This window comes from Myodes glareolus, chromosome 26 (assembly GCF_982192425.1).
Source record: "Myodes glareolus chromosome 26, mMyoGla1.1, whole genome shotgun sequence".
Classification (NCBI taxonomy): domain Eukaryota; kingdom Metazoa; phylum Chordata; class Mammalia; order Rodentia; family Cricetidae; genus Myodes; species Myodes glareolus.
In genome coordinates, this window is record NC_142051.1 from 2,807,501 (window position 1) to 2,821,787 (window position 14,287).

The window sequence follows — 14,287 nt, forward strand, 5'->3', positions numbered from 1 at the left end:
CGCTGTTCATTCTCTCTGAGTCTGGGAATCCATCCCATCCCCCTGCCCCTTCAAGCCTAGAGGTAGCAAGGATCTCTTGCTGTCACTGACTCCAGGGTTCTTGGTTTTCCTTTATCTGCGTCCCTCTGCCCGACACTCTGCAGAATCCTTCAGCTAAGCAGCCACAGTGTCATGTTTTGTTATACCATGTTCCGGCTGATAAAGATGGTGACTCACACAGTTCCTAGTTTGGGACTTTTGACTTTATGAGGGTGCAAAAGTGATATGAATCCAGTAGAAACTGAACATTGAACTCTTGGATTTTGTATCTTTTCTCAGGATGGTAGAGATATGTGCAGTAAATTCTCAGCAGAATGTGCGACAGCAGTGAGCCACAGTTCCCAGGCAGGCATGGTATCTCAAGGGTAAGACACTGGATTCTTCAAGGCCCAGTTTGACTAAGCTACAGGGGTTTGCTAGATTAGGTAGACTTAATGTGTTTCTTGACTTATGATATTTTCACTTTAAGATGGGGCTTATCTGACTTTACCCTGATAGCAAATCAAAAAGCGCCTCCCTAAGCACAGTACCCTGTAGATTACAGAGGCTAAAGACCAGATAACCACAAAAGACTAGAGAATACGGGCTCTTTGGAGTGGTCCGAGCAGATTCCTGCAAAAGGGAGAACTGCAACTTAGCTTAAGAAAATGGACAGACAGACTTTTCGTAGGGAAGAGAACAGGCGTTCCACACCAAAGGACAACATAGTAAATGGAGGAGAGCCCAAGGAAGGATTACAGACAGAGATGCTCGTGTGTGAGCCAGCTTCACCACTGGTGGAATCCACAGGATAACTGTCTTATAAGGGACAATGGTCGTTTTGTTCAGTTTGGAATATTTTAATCTCTAATCAATGCCCCTATTACTTTTGGGCCTGTGATGAGAACAGCATCAGGGCAACACTGTACGGTTGAGCAAGAGGGTCCATCATCATCAAGAAGTGAAGGGACACATGAGGAAGGAGCTGATGTCACAAGTTTTCTTCAAGGGAATTCGCTAATGACATCAGGCCCTTCCACAAGGCGCGACCTCATAAAGCTTCCATCATTTTCTAGTAGTTTTGGATTGTGCCATGCAGGAGACAAAGCCTGCAACACAGGACCCCCCCAAATATGTGTGTGTGTGTGTGTGTGTGTGTGTGTATGTATATATATATATATATATATATATATACATGCACACACACACATATATATATATATATATGACATACATTTAAGTTCCAAACTATAAAACCAAGTATATTGATAAACACCTTTAACTCCAGCACTTGGGAAGCAGAGGCAGACAGATTTCTGTGAGTTCAAGGCCAGCCTGCTCTCTACTGAGCATTCCAGGACAGCCAAGGCTACATAATGATACTGTTTCAATAAACAAAACAAAACAAACAACACACACACCCCATACAATCACACAAGATCCAAACTACAGCACCCCTAACGTGGAGAATGACATAAGGAAGGAAATACTGGGAAGCAGGGTGCATGGCAACCAGGTCAGTCACATTGAAGGCTGTTGACGGAGGGTGTAGACGGAGGCCACAGGCCATGAGTTGACTGAAGGAAAATGTGTAGCCCAGACTGTGCGTCAGTGTGATCTCAGAGCTAAGCAGATGGAGCAAAAGCACCAGTTTGGGCCATTTCAGTGACGCCTCTAGGGTCTAGGGGACCTGCCTACATTTTGAAGCCAGAAGAGGCCTAAAAAAGCTGGGTGGTTTCTGTTTTGTTTTGTTTTATTTATTTATTGGTACCATATGCTGTAAGAACTGACATACCTCTTCAGTCTGCTTATCTAGGGGTTTTATCACAAAGCTCACTCCACAGTGACACGAAATATAATTGCAAGATAGCCAGCAAGTAATCTTGGACTGTGGCTGTGGCTCGGAGGCAGAGGGACTGTCTAGCCTGGGCTTGACAATCAACAAAGAGAAGAAAAGAAGAAAAGGTGCAGCATTCAAAGGGCCCTGTTAGTTACAGCCTTTCCTGGTAGCCTGGGCCCAGAATAGGAGGAAATGAGCCATAACAAAGGAGGGAGAAGCAACGTATGTGCCCTTGAGCCTTCTGCGTTCTTGGTTCATGCAGAGAAAGGATTGGTGTCCTAGCTTCCTGCTGACATTGTATTTAGAATATTTAATTTTAAAGTAAAGAGTTAATGCAATTAAAAGAATTCGCAAAAATCTGAAGACCCCTCTTCCATCTTGTTTTTAAAAGAACTGAAGGAAAGGTGGGATGGAGAAGACGCAGGGGGAGTGACATACTGAGGACAACCTTGGTGCCCTGGAAGGCCTGGGCCCTAGATTTCCCTAGAGTCCACTGCTCGTGGGTGTGCTAACTCCTGCTATATGATGAAGTCCTCCAGCTCCAGCTTTGCACAACTAGGAACCAGACACAAATTTAACTTTGTCTTTAAATACAGGTCCATTTCAAGAAAGCACAGGAAAGACCTGGTCACCACACCCTACACGTTAGGGATAACCCAAGATTCCTGAAATATCCCCAGATAAGGACTTCTTAGACTGGCTTAGATGGAAAGGAGATGCTACAAGACCTAAGGGTAAGGGCCCTTCTGGAGTGTTCTCACAATGATACACAATATTTTTATTTTTCTGACATTTTCCATTGACAGCTGTGATGTCACTATGACAAAATACTCGACAGAAACAACTTAAGGGGGAACGGCATTGCTTGACTGATGGATTCAGAGGGCTAAGACACAATGGAGTAACTCCGGTCATGGTGGCAGAGGTCTGTGCTGGAGGACACCCACTAATGATGGACCAGGAAATACAAAGCAAGGCAGAAGCCAGGGGCTGCCTGATATATATATAATATTATATAAAATATATATAATATATATGTGTGTGCGTGTATGCCATATATGTATGTATATGTATATATTATGTATATGAAAGATTTATATTATAAATGATATTATGTATTAATATAAAAATATAATAATAACATAAAGTTTTAAAATATTATATATGAAGGACATACGTGTGTGTATGTGTGTGTGTGTGTGTGTGTGTGTGTGTGTGTGTGTATACTTCAAAGTTCTACCTTTAATGACTGACCCAGCTAGGCTTCACCTACAAAATTAGCATCAATAGGTAGGTTGAAGTGTTAAAAACATGAACCTGGGTGGGGGGCGGGTAATAACAGTTTCCTTCAAGATCAAAACAATTCTATCCTGCAGGAAGACTGACACTTGAAATAGCTTCAGGAAGTCCCTGAAACTGGCCGGATTCACCCGGCCCCTCCTTGCCACAGTAAGTAATAAAAGCCGAGAGTGCCTCAGACTGAAGAGAACTACACTGCGAAGAAGCCTGCGACCAGATCAGGTGCCTGGAAAAAGCCAAAGCCACCCTGTCGAGCTGCCCGCAGGCTGTGCACCGTGCTTCAGGTTCCTAGCTTTGTGGGCTACACCGTGGTGTGGTGTGCTTTGGTGATGCAGCTGTCAGTCATTTCTGCTCCTGTAGTAACCCCTCACTCACATTCCTGTAAGTAACCCCAGTAAAACGCATTGGTTCACCAAGCTGGCGTTTGGCGGTGTCTGTACTTTGTCATGGGGTCCCTATCTTAGCTGAGTAGATATGTGCTACATCTCCCCAGGAAAAGGTTTTTGCACAACAGGGGTGCATTTCAGATCCAAACCACAGTACGCTAATTGTGTTATTGTTTTATGTCTCTGCCTGTATCAACCATCTCATGTAAGGATGCTATTACATACTATTAGTCTTTAAAGGTAAGGCTGTCAGAGCAGAGAAGGGTTAGCTACCTTACCCAGATTCACAGCAAGAGCCTATGTACTGTTGTTTTCACATTGGTTGTGACCAACCAGCTGACTGCCGGCATTTCCTCCATCTCCTTACCACCGAGGAACGTTTCGGCACAGATGAACCCTCCATGCAGGCAGCGCCTCATGTCTATTTGGCCACCTTTATCCCAATGCCCATGGCAAGCTTGCCTCACAGATGTTCAATGAGGCACAAAGCACGAAGCTGCATGCTTATGTCATAGGTGTGGGAGAGGAGGCATTGAGTCAGACTTTATATATTTTGGTGGCCAATAAATCAAATTTAAATTTTTATTACATTATTTATTTAGTGAGAGAGTGTGTGCACGCATGTGTGCACATAGTCATGGCTCTGCATAGAGGACAAACTGTAGCAACTGGTTCTCTCCTTCCATCACGTGGGTCCCAGGAATTGAACTCAAATTGTCACGTTTTGCTACACTTTTCTCGCTGAGCTATTTTGCTGGTCCCTAGATTTTTATAAAAATTCCCAAGGATTTTTAAAATCACATGCCATAGGATGGTCAAATTTGTGATAATGTTTTGACTTACGATGAGGTGGGGTTCCTATGATTCTCCCAAATTAGTCTGATCTTTAGGAAGAATCTGCCGGATTCATACTCACACTAAACATATACTAAACATGAGTTCATTGTTTCCTTTGGCTTTATCATGGGAAATTTTTTTCCCTGGCCTTCAACTGCCTGGAGAAGAGGTCTCCACAGCACCAGAAATGAATGTTTTCTACCAACATGGTCTTGTGCACAGTAATCTAGACACCAGAGGATTGCTTTTAATGAAACCATACACTTATTAATAGCTACGTTCTCCTTCAAGTTAAAGACTAGATTGACAGTGTGCTGGCTTATTTATAATCAGCAGCCAAAATCAATGACTACCACCTTCCCCCAAGAAAGAAAAAAAACTTACAGAAGAAGAAGAAGAAGAAGAAGAAGAAGAAGAAGAAGAAGAAGAAGAAGAAGAAGAAGAAGAAGAAAAGAAAAAGAAAAATTGGGCTTAATTATTTGATTAGGAGAAAGAGAAATTGTCTGTAGTGATTGAATAATCTCAGTAATGATTGTTTATAGCCCTACATAACTTTTAAAGCTTTCCCAGTATTTCTTTGGTCAATTAAAATTCACTTCAAATATTATTACAATGTATTTAATGCTTGCCAGCCATCTTTCCAGAGTTGATATTTCAGAAGCCCATTGTTCATGAGCACCATTTTCTGGGGAAAGTCTGAAACACAGAAACTCTAAAGCAAACACTGTCTTCAGCACACATGGAGATTGTCATCTCCAACTGGCACAAATAATAGAAATTAGCCAAGAACTAATGAACTGCCGGTAGGCAGAAAATAACTGAAATGAAAAAGAGATTAAGAGGGAGCTTGCTCAGTGAGCGTTGCTTTGGGGAAGAAACGGACAGCTTTCTTATGACTTAGAGGAGGCAAGAGATAAAGAAACTGGTGGGCTCTGTAGACTGACACTTTAAGAGAACAGAAAGGGTAAAGAAGGAATTAGTGGGTACTTGACAAAAGGAAGAAGAAGAAAATGGAGTACTTGGGGAAGAAGGGGAGCAGGAGAGAGGAGGGGAGGAGTTTTATGGACGGTTTTCATCAGAATGATGAAGCACATAATGAGGTGTCGGGTGACATCACACATGATATAACAGGTAAGAAAGCAGAGCAGAGAAATGTGATTCAATTTTGGTAATGAGCTTTCCTCTTGTCATACGCGATGCCTGGACTAGTCTTCCTCAAGGGTTCTCCTGTGCTGGCTGGCAATGTGTCTGCTCTCTCACTGGGGAGGCTGCTCTCTGTCTTCCCTCCTCTCTTCCCCTCACACTTAACTAACCTTTCTAACTTGCCTAATTAATCCACAGTGAGCAATGAACCCACCCACCCCGTCGTATAAAGCATACTAAAAGGAAGAATTCCTTACTTGCTCTGGGTGAAGTGTTTTGCCTGAGCCCCCCTCCCACCCCTATTCTCACAATCAGTCAGTGAAGCAGATACATCACTATCCTGACTTTAGAGACAAGGACTCCCAGATTGAATGGCTAGGTGACTTGCTTGCTAGTTGCAAGGGCATTTGACCTTGGAGCAATCTAATGAAGCTCATGCCTCCCTACCCAGCACAGGTTGCTAGCTGTTCTGGTGTTGTGGGGCATGAAGACGGGCAGATCCCTGTCTTCTGCTCTCTGCCTGAAAATTTTCATCTGACTAGCAGTGCCAAACAGTGCCACCTTCATCTTTCCCCAATGGCTAAGAAATAGGAAGTTAAAGTTCCTATAAAGAAATTCCTGTGTCAGCATGCCCAGCCTGAGTGCGTCCAGTCAAATCCTTTCAGTGTGCCTGCTTCCATGGTCCTATTTTCTAGTCTGTTCTCAATTTGCCTTCAGTAACATGCTTACCTCTTGGCCAGAATCCCTCCCTCCATCACATGGTCTGTTGTCCCAGGCAGGGTTCTCTGACAGAACTGATAGAATAGTTTTATATACACTCAGCAGGGTTCATAAGAGTGACTTACAGGCTGAGGTCTGAGTAGTCCAATAATGGTTGTCTCCTGACGGAAAGACCAACGCCCCATTAGTTGTTCAGTCCATGAGGCTGTCTGTCTGTCTCAGCAGTTCCTTTCTTGTGCAGGAAAGTCCTCAAGAGCTGCGTGCTTTTAGTCTATGTTAGAATCCTAAAGAAGTGGGTTCTAACACTAAAGAAGGGTTGTCTAGGGAACAAGTCAGATGAACTTGCCGGCCAGAATGAAAACTAGCAGGCAAAATGAAAAATCTTCCTTTTCCCTTGTCCTTTTCTGTGGGCTGCCACCAGACTGTGTAGCCCAAATGTAGTGTGGATGTTCTCCTGACCTCAGATTATCTGGATTTAGTGTGGGTCTTCCAATTCAAATAATCCAACCAAGACAAATCTCTCAAAGGTGTGCCAAGCTATTTGGATTTTAGTTAACCCAAATGTGGTCAAGTTGACTCCCAAGATCAGTTATCATAATTATTAAGACAGTATATGAAAGGATGAGGACCCAGGGGCTCCATGAAGTAGTCAATCCAATATGAAAGTTGGCCTGGAGTTGTTAACTTCCGAGATGGTTAGCTTAAACTTAAACATCTTCAAGTTGGAATATTTGGTGAATAATGAAACTTGTTAGCAAAATAATAATAATAATAATTTTAATGGCCAAGGATATGGTATGTCTCAAGTATTTGAAATAAAGCATGTGTCCACATATCGTCAAGTGAGTTCCCTCTCCTTTGAAGAAAAATGGTCGACATAAACTTGTGATGAGATCAGCTCTAGAGGGAAAGCTGTTATGGATCGAGAACATAGATCCCATTAGATGGGTAAACAGCTAAAATCTGGTTATTTCACACACACACACACACACACACACACACACACACACACACCCCAAAATGGCCCTCCAAGACGAAGTGTTCTCTGCTACTTGGAAAGACAGCAGAAAAGAGAGAAAAAAAGTAATAGACGGAGTTCTCCATTTAGTTAATTGGCAGCAAAAATTGTCTTAAACTCTGCAGGAACACTAAAGGGACTGTCTGTAAAGAGTGAGCTGAGGGCCACTAATATCCTGAAACCGAGAACATGCCAAAGGCATCCATAGACATCCATGGGGCTGCATACGTTGGTGGCAACTTCACCATCTTTCCAATGACAGCATCAAGTCTCCAGGACACAATGGAAGAAAAGAAGGAATTTTATAAACCTAGGTCAATACAGGTGGTGCTGCAAAGTCCATGTGCTGTGATCCGGGCATTTTACTAGTAAAAGACTTGCTCATCACTTCGCTGTGTGTAAAACGTAGAACAAAGGTCACATGGTCTAAGTACCATGTGACTCAGCTTTGCATTAATAGTGTGCCCTCTGGCCTGTTTCTCAACAGCTCCCTCGTAGTTCCTAACTCCTAAAATACTATCTTCATCATAGCCTTCCTAGAGGCTTCAGTAATATAATCTCTTTCTGATGCACACGACAGAATCTAGTACATAGAAAGGACACAAACTAGTATATATATACATATATATATATGTATATATATATATGTATATATATATATATGACTTATGACTTAGTATCGTTTGATAACCCTATGGGTAAACGTAGATGTTCGTTCCTGGATTACTGCTTACCACAATTAGCAAATCAAGAGGGATACAAAGGTGTCAGTAAAATATACATCAATAATCACATTAAGGGAAGTAAATTATTTTTAAAAACCTGCGAAGCATGTAAAAAGGCCTTGTGGCCTTTCAATGTTCTAGAATTTGAAATGTCAAATGATGATGTGTATAATAGCTTGCCATGAGAGTCACAAATCCACTTGAAGATGTTGTGTTAATTTAAACTGATATATTTATTATCAAAGATAGGCACCTCACGCTGTAACAGGCATAACAAAAGAGCACAAAATGTGTTTAAAGCAATCCCCTCTCCTTCTCAAGCCTGTCAGCCCATTCAGGCAATGGATGTGGAACCCCACTTTTCACTGTCCCCTTGTAACCTCTGCCACAAGTTCATCACCCAGAGTGAAGGCTCTGGGTGAGGAAGGGACAGTTGACATCCCGACACCTCCATTTTGTTCCCTGCCTGTGATAACTCCTGCCATTACATATAACCGTGCTTTTAACTGGAGGGAAAAAAGAAGTCATTTGACCACCTAAGCAGTCAGCTTTTAGAACGGTAAGAACTAATCCACATGGGCATTTATTCTCTCAATTACTGCAAGGCAGAAACATGAAGAAGGAAGAATCTGCCTTCCAAATGCATAGGTAAATCTGGAAAAGAAGCCATCCCAAGACAAAGGGTCTCCAAGAGTTCCCAGGCAGATGGAATTCTTCCCAGATCCCTGTCTGTGTTTGTTTTGTTTCCTGTTGTGATAAATATTCTGACAAATACAATTTAAGGGTAAGGAATTTATTTGGTTCACAATTCCAGGCTGCAATCTACTATTGTGGGGAAGTCAATACAGCAGAGACTTCAACAGTTACCCACATCACTCCCCTAGTCAAGAACACAGAACAATGCAATTAGAAGTCACAATGGTGCTCAGCCCCCTTTCTCTATTCTTAGAGAGCCTAGCAAACCCTGCACAGGGGATGGCGCCACCCACTGTAGGCGGATCTTCCCATTATACTCAGAATAGTCCCTCACAGATAGGCCCACAATCTAACCTAAACAACCCCTCATTAGGACGTCTTCCTTACTTAAGTCTAGATTGTATCAAGTCGACAGTTAACACTAGTTACCACAGGGTCCCTGAACCAGGGTCCAGACACCTACAGGGATGGATAAAGGTGAAATATCCCACAAAGTCTATTCAATCCCTACAGATTTCCTCTTTGAGTGAAGGTTTCCAGAGAGAATAATGGAGAAAATGACTTCCTAGGAAAACTATGTGAAAGACCCAGGACTGTAAGGAAAATCTTGACTGTGTGCTGAATCTAGGCAGAGCCAGGCCTTTGGCTTCTACCTCTATGATTTCCGAAATATCCTTTGAAGAAATATTTCATGACACTCTTTCAAAACGTCAACCTATTTTGGAGTCAGCAAGCATGCATCTGCCTTGTTCCAGGTTGTATGAACTTAATGCAAAGAACTATAATTTGAGAAGTCTTACACACAATAGGAAATCTGGAGACTTTCATTTTAAGAAATTCTGAAAAGGTAAGAAATTATGTATATTTTATTATTATTATGCTTTTACTACTGTATATGTGAATACAATACTTCAGATAGAAGTAAAACTTTACATCATACGTAAAATGAGTAGATTCTCCTGTGCAGGGAAGATAATTCTCAAAGCCATATACGGATCTAATAAATGGGTTCTGTCGATAATTAAAACCATTTGCATGTAAGTGATAAATTTAGAAAATGAAAGTTAGAGTAGCATTTCTGCAGATATCTTGTTTGGCTTTTACACAGGGCTTTTTGATGATACGAACTCAAGTCTAGCATTTTAAAATTAGATTTCATGTAAATGCCCGTATTTCTGGTTTTTTTTTCTAGAAACAACACAAAATTCCAACCCCATTAGTCTCCCTTCTATCTTTTACAACCATGACATACGTGTGAGCCTCCCTAGCCCCACCTGCACCCTGTGCCCTGCAGGACACGGCTCCCTACCACTTCCTGTTATTGTATTTGCTAGTGTCTTCCTTTCTGCCTGCTTCTCTAGCATTTCTCTAACCTCTCACGTGAGCTTTGTCATTAATGAAATTCCCTCACCATCCTTGTCCCACAGATGTAAATATATCCCCACCCCAACTCTTTCCTCTGCTGATCTAAGTATGTACACTGAGTGTAAACAAAAAATACCGGTTTTGTTTATAAATACATATCGGTGGCAAGAAACATTGCTTTGCTTTGTAGTGAGGTGTGGGGATTCTAAAATCGCTGCCTGTTTGAGATCTACCTGTGCAGCTACTGGAGACAACTCTATGGGACTCATCCCATACTGTAGAAGCGTGCCTTGCTTTTTTGTCTGGAAGTGGCTAAGGTCCTGAAGTTTATGCATAAGTTCACAAGCATGCTTTGAATAGGGCAGAAATTCCCATTTGTCTCACTAGGATAGAAGAGCTCAGGCAAAGAACACCTTTAGGACAAGAGTGAACCTTGATACAGCCTGCTTACGCAACAGCGCTTCCTAGGTATTTGATATGCATCTGAACATACCTTAGCCAGCATTACATGCGGAACTTCGACCCTTTCAAAGGGTTTTTTCCCAGTGTGTTTCCCATCTCAGCACAGGGAAGTTCCAGTGTTCTAGACATTCAGGCCGCATGCAGTGACGTCATTTGTGCTAGTTGGTTTTGCCAGCTTGACACAACCAAGAGTCACCTTGAAAGTTGGAACCTCAGTTGAGGAATGCCCAGATGATAGTCATCTGTGCCAGTGTCTGAGAGGGACTGTCTTGGTTGATGATGTCAGATGTGGGAGGGCCCAGCCTACCCCAGGCCCAGGCTACACAAGGAAGCCAGCTGAGCATGAGCCACGGAGAGCAACTGTTTCTAGGAGATTCTGTTCTCATTTCCTTCAGGGATGAACTGTGATCCGGAAGTGCAAGCCAAATAAACCCTTTCCTCCCCAGGTTATTTTTGGTCAGAGAGTTTTATCAGAGCCACAGAAAAGTGAGTAGTACATGGCTCTTATTTTTATTAAAATGTTTTATTTTATATATTATATAAGCCCCATACATTTGTTTCTGAAAACTAAAAATGCAATATTACAGTAGAACATCGTTCTTTATTCCCCATTTGCTCTTCTTTTTCCTTCCTAGCCGTCTATAAAACCTATTAGTTTTACACACAAAAATTATACATTTGGCTCACTTCTCCCTGTCACTGATATCATCATAATCAAAGGCCATGGTGCTGCTCAGCTGCATCAGGAGAAATACCTTACCGGTCAGTGGTGCTCCCTTCCTCTCAGCACAGTACCCACAGGTCTCTTTCTGATGATCTTACACATGTCCCTTCAGATGACATGTCCCCTTCAGATGACTCTGTCACACTGCTTCTCAAAATCCCCTGACACGTTTCCATTGGCCAGAGTAAAAGTCAAAGTTCTTGGTGTCGCTAAAGGCTCCTAAGTGATGCTCACCCTCCATTTTCACCTTTGGATGTGAAGCACCATTCAGGCATCCCACTTCAGAAGCACAGGCCTTTGTGATTGCCGCTCAAAAATACCACACTCACAGCTCAGGCACTTGCTGTGCAAACATGAAGGTGTGAGTTCAAATCCCGGGCGCTCACACAATAGCTAGTGTTGCAGCCTCTGCTTCTAACTCCAGCTCTGGGGAGGAGGGACGTAAGGAGGAGGAGGGGGAACAAAGGAGATCCTTGAGACTCAGCGGCCAGTTAGCTCTAGATGAAGAGACAAATGCTGGGTTCAGTGGAAGAAAGACATATGTCAACATTTAACTTGGAGAGCCACAGAGGAAGACTGTCGAAGTTAATCTCTAGCTTCCACATGCTCGGAAATGGGAGAACACTGTGCACATACATGCAAGTATGTAATACACACACACACACATATATACACACACACAAATAACGTACCACATTCACTTCCACACCCAGGACCTTATTTGTATTAGCTCCTTGCCTTGACTGCTCTTCCTCTAAAAGCCCTTACCTCTCTCAGCTCTTTGTTACATGGTGCCTGTTTGCTGGAGTCATCCCTAGTTGCTCCACTGAAGAGAACACACATGTCCACACACACACACATGCATTCACACACACACCATTTTTAGGCTCTCACCATCTGGCATGTCATGTGTCTTTGCTCACTTGTTTTCACTTTGCTGTCGTCTTCTAGAATTCAGGCTTCTGAGAACAGGGCTTTTCATTGTACTTCCCCCCCACCTGCTGTTTTTTAGTACCCGGAATACTTCACGGCAATGAGAGTTTCCTAATAAATATTCAGTGAATAAATTGGGTAGAAATGCCATTATTTAAATTCTTTTATTTTCCGAGTCAAAATCTGTAAGGCAAAATGTATGCATTCAATCATGTGTGTGTTTATACAACCTTCAGAAGTACAGCAGGCAAAATAAAAATGTTTATTTCTTACATTCTTTGGACATGACCCACAATTTCTAGTTTATCAAAACTATGGCCCTTCGCTCAGTTCCAAGCATGTGCTATGTCTATAGATGAATAAAGAAAAGTTTGTCCTTTGAATTATGCCATAAGGGGCCCACTCTGATATTTCAGAGGCTGCTCACTTGAGTCAGCTGCACACAGGATTCTCATGCATTTTAAAAAGGTCCTTTATAGGCCACTGTGGAGTTGGGCGTGGCTCTTGGCGTGTCTTTACTCTGTGGATTCAGTGGGATCACTCACATTTCCCATAGATCTTCCCATAGATGATGCAGCTTTTGGGCCTATATCATTTAAATGCACCTTACATCTTTTGAAGCAAACAAAACAAAATGGTGCGCAAAATAATATAAAACAGGGGGAAAGTATCCTGCCTTAGCCTGAATGATTATTAAATAAAACCAAAAAGGACAACATATTCAACTTTCTAATAGGTGCGGATTTGATGGTGGGTAAAACACTCTGGTGCAATCTACTGTTCTGACAAAACGCCATCAAAGAAGCTGCATTCGATCAAGAAATGATCAGTTGTCAAACCCGGTCCTCACTTGTAGAGCTGGCATTTAGCCTTCTGAGGGAATTCACTTTTCATACTGACTTTGCTTTAAACCTCTGAGACCCAATTTGCCTCGTGCCCTCACTGTTCAGTTCCTGTGGCTGCTTCTACTGTCCCTGACCCCAGGGCAGGCAGTGGAGGATTTGAACTCCCTGTTAACCATTGAGAAAACCAAGGCAGACTGGTAACAAACTTAGTCACAGGACCTAGTTTTGACCTGAGTAACTCAGCTCTGGAGTTCAAGTTCTTAGTGATCACAGTATGGAGGGAGGGATAAAGAGCAGAGGATTATCATATGCAAAGTGAACTAAATAATTAAGGTATTTCTAAAATTCTACTTAAAGGTGAGCATTCCCAGGGAAATGCCTTTCTTCCCACAGTCTCAGGGGCGGTTAGCTGACAGAGTAATAATAGAAAACAATGGCAGAAGGGCGTGGCAGGTCCTGTGTGCTGGGATGTGTCTTTATTACGTCTAATGTTCTGGACACAGACACAGGGTGGACATGGCTGTGTCCACACACCTGCCGCACTGATGGCCGTGGGCCGCAGGACAGCTACTGTCTAGGCAGGAAAGGCGCAAGGCTCGCAAAGACCATGGCATTACCTGTTCATGGGTTCTAGTCACACATGCCAAGTTGCCTCTGCCAAAGATCTGTCAAGCAATGACACAGTCTCCCCACATGCCAGGTTATAAATGTGAGGTTTGGGTTTTGCTTTCTCGCTGGTCTTTTGAATATGTTTTCTAAGTGTCCCATAGAAATGTATCGCCCTTAAACTAGAAAAACAAACTCCCTGAATCACTTCTTCTCATGCTTAAAGCATGACTTAGCAATAAAGTTTTGAAATTTCATTCCCTTCTATTCTATTTTTCCTCAAAGCACGAAGGGGCAGTATTGTGATTACACTCAAGGTTCACTCTATATTATTGAAGTTGAAAACTTGAGAATCAGAGGAAATTGTGCTCTAATATGCAAATCTGACCCTGTTACTCCTGCATTTCAATGTTTCCATGGCTTTGTACTGCTCTCGGGATAAAGTCCAAATTCCTTAGCATAGGTTAGCAGTAGAGAAGAGCCACATTGTACCAGATCTTGAAGTGCCCTGGTCCTTCTCTGGATGCTGTCCATGTGCATTTCCTGTGCCTTCTTCCGGCCTCTTTCCTTTCCCTTCAGGTCTTTTCTGAGCAAACCCTGCTAAGACCATCATATGCTGTAATAGACAGCATTTTCCAGAGACCCAGAATATTTGTTCATAGGGTATTTG

The 14,287-nt window shown here is 42.5% G+C and overlaps 1 long non-coding RNA gene across 2 annotated transcripts in view; it reads left to right on the forward strand.

Annotated features, from left to right (window-relative positions):
* The window catches only part of LOC146889842 (uncharacterized), a 16,193-nt gene extending 12,630 nt beyond the window's left edge, over positions 1–3,563 (forward strand). Inside the window, exons 2-4 of one of the 2 annotated variants that reach the window (XR_014999694.2) lie at positions 319–404; positions 2,665–2,783; positions 3,235–3,563. This is a non-coding gene — a long non-coding RNA (uncharacterized LOC146889842). The remainder of the gene's footprint in view (positions 1–318; positions 405–2,664; positions 2,784–3,234) is intronic. The other variant, XR_014999693.2, reaches the window with a different exon arrangement.
* The last annotated feature ends 10,724 nt before the right edge of the window (positions 3,564–14,287 follow it).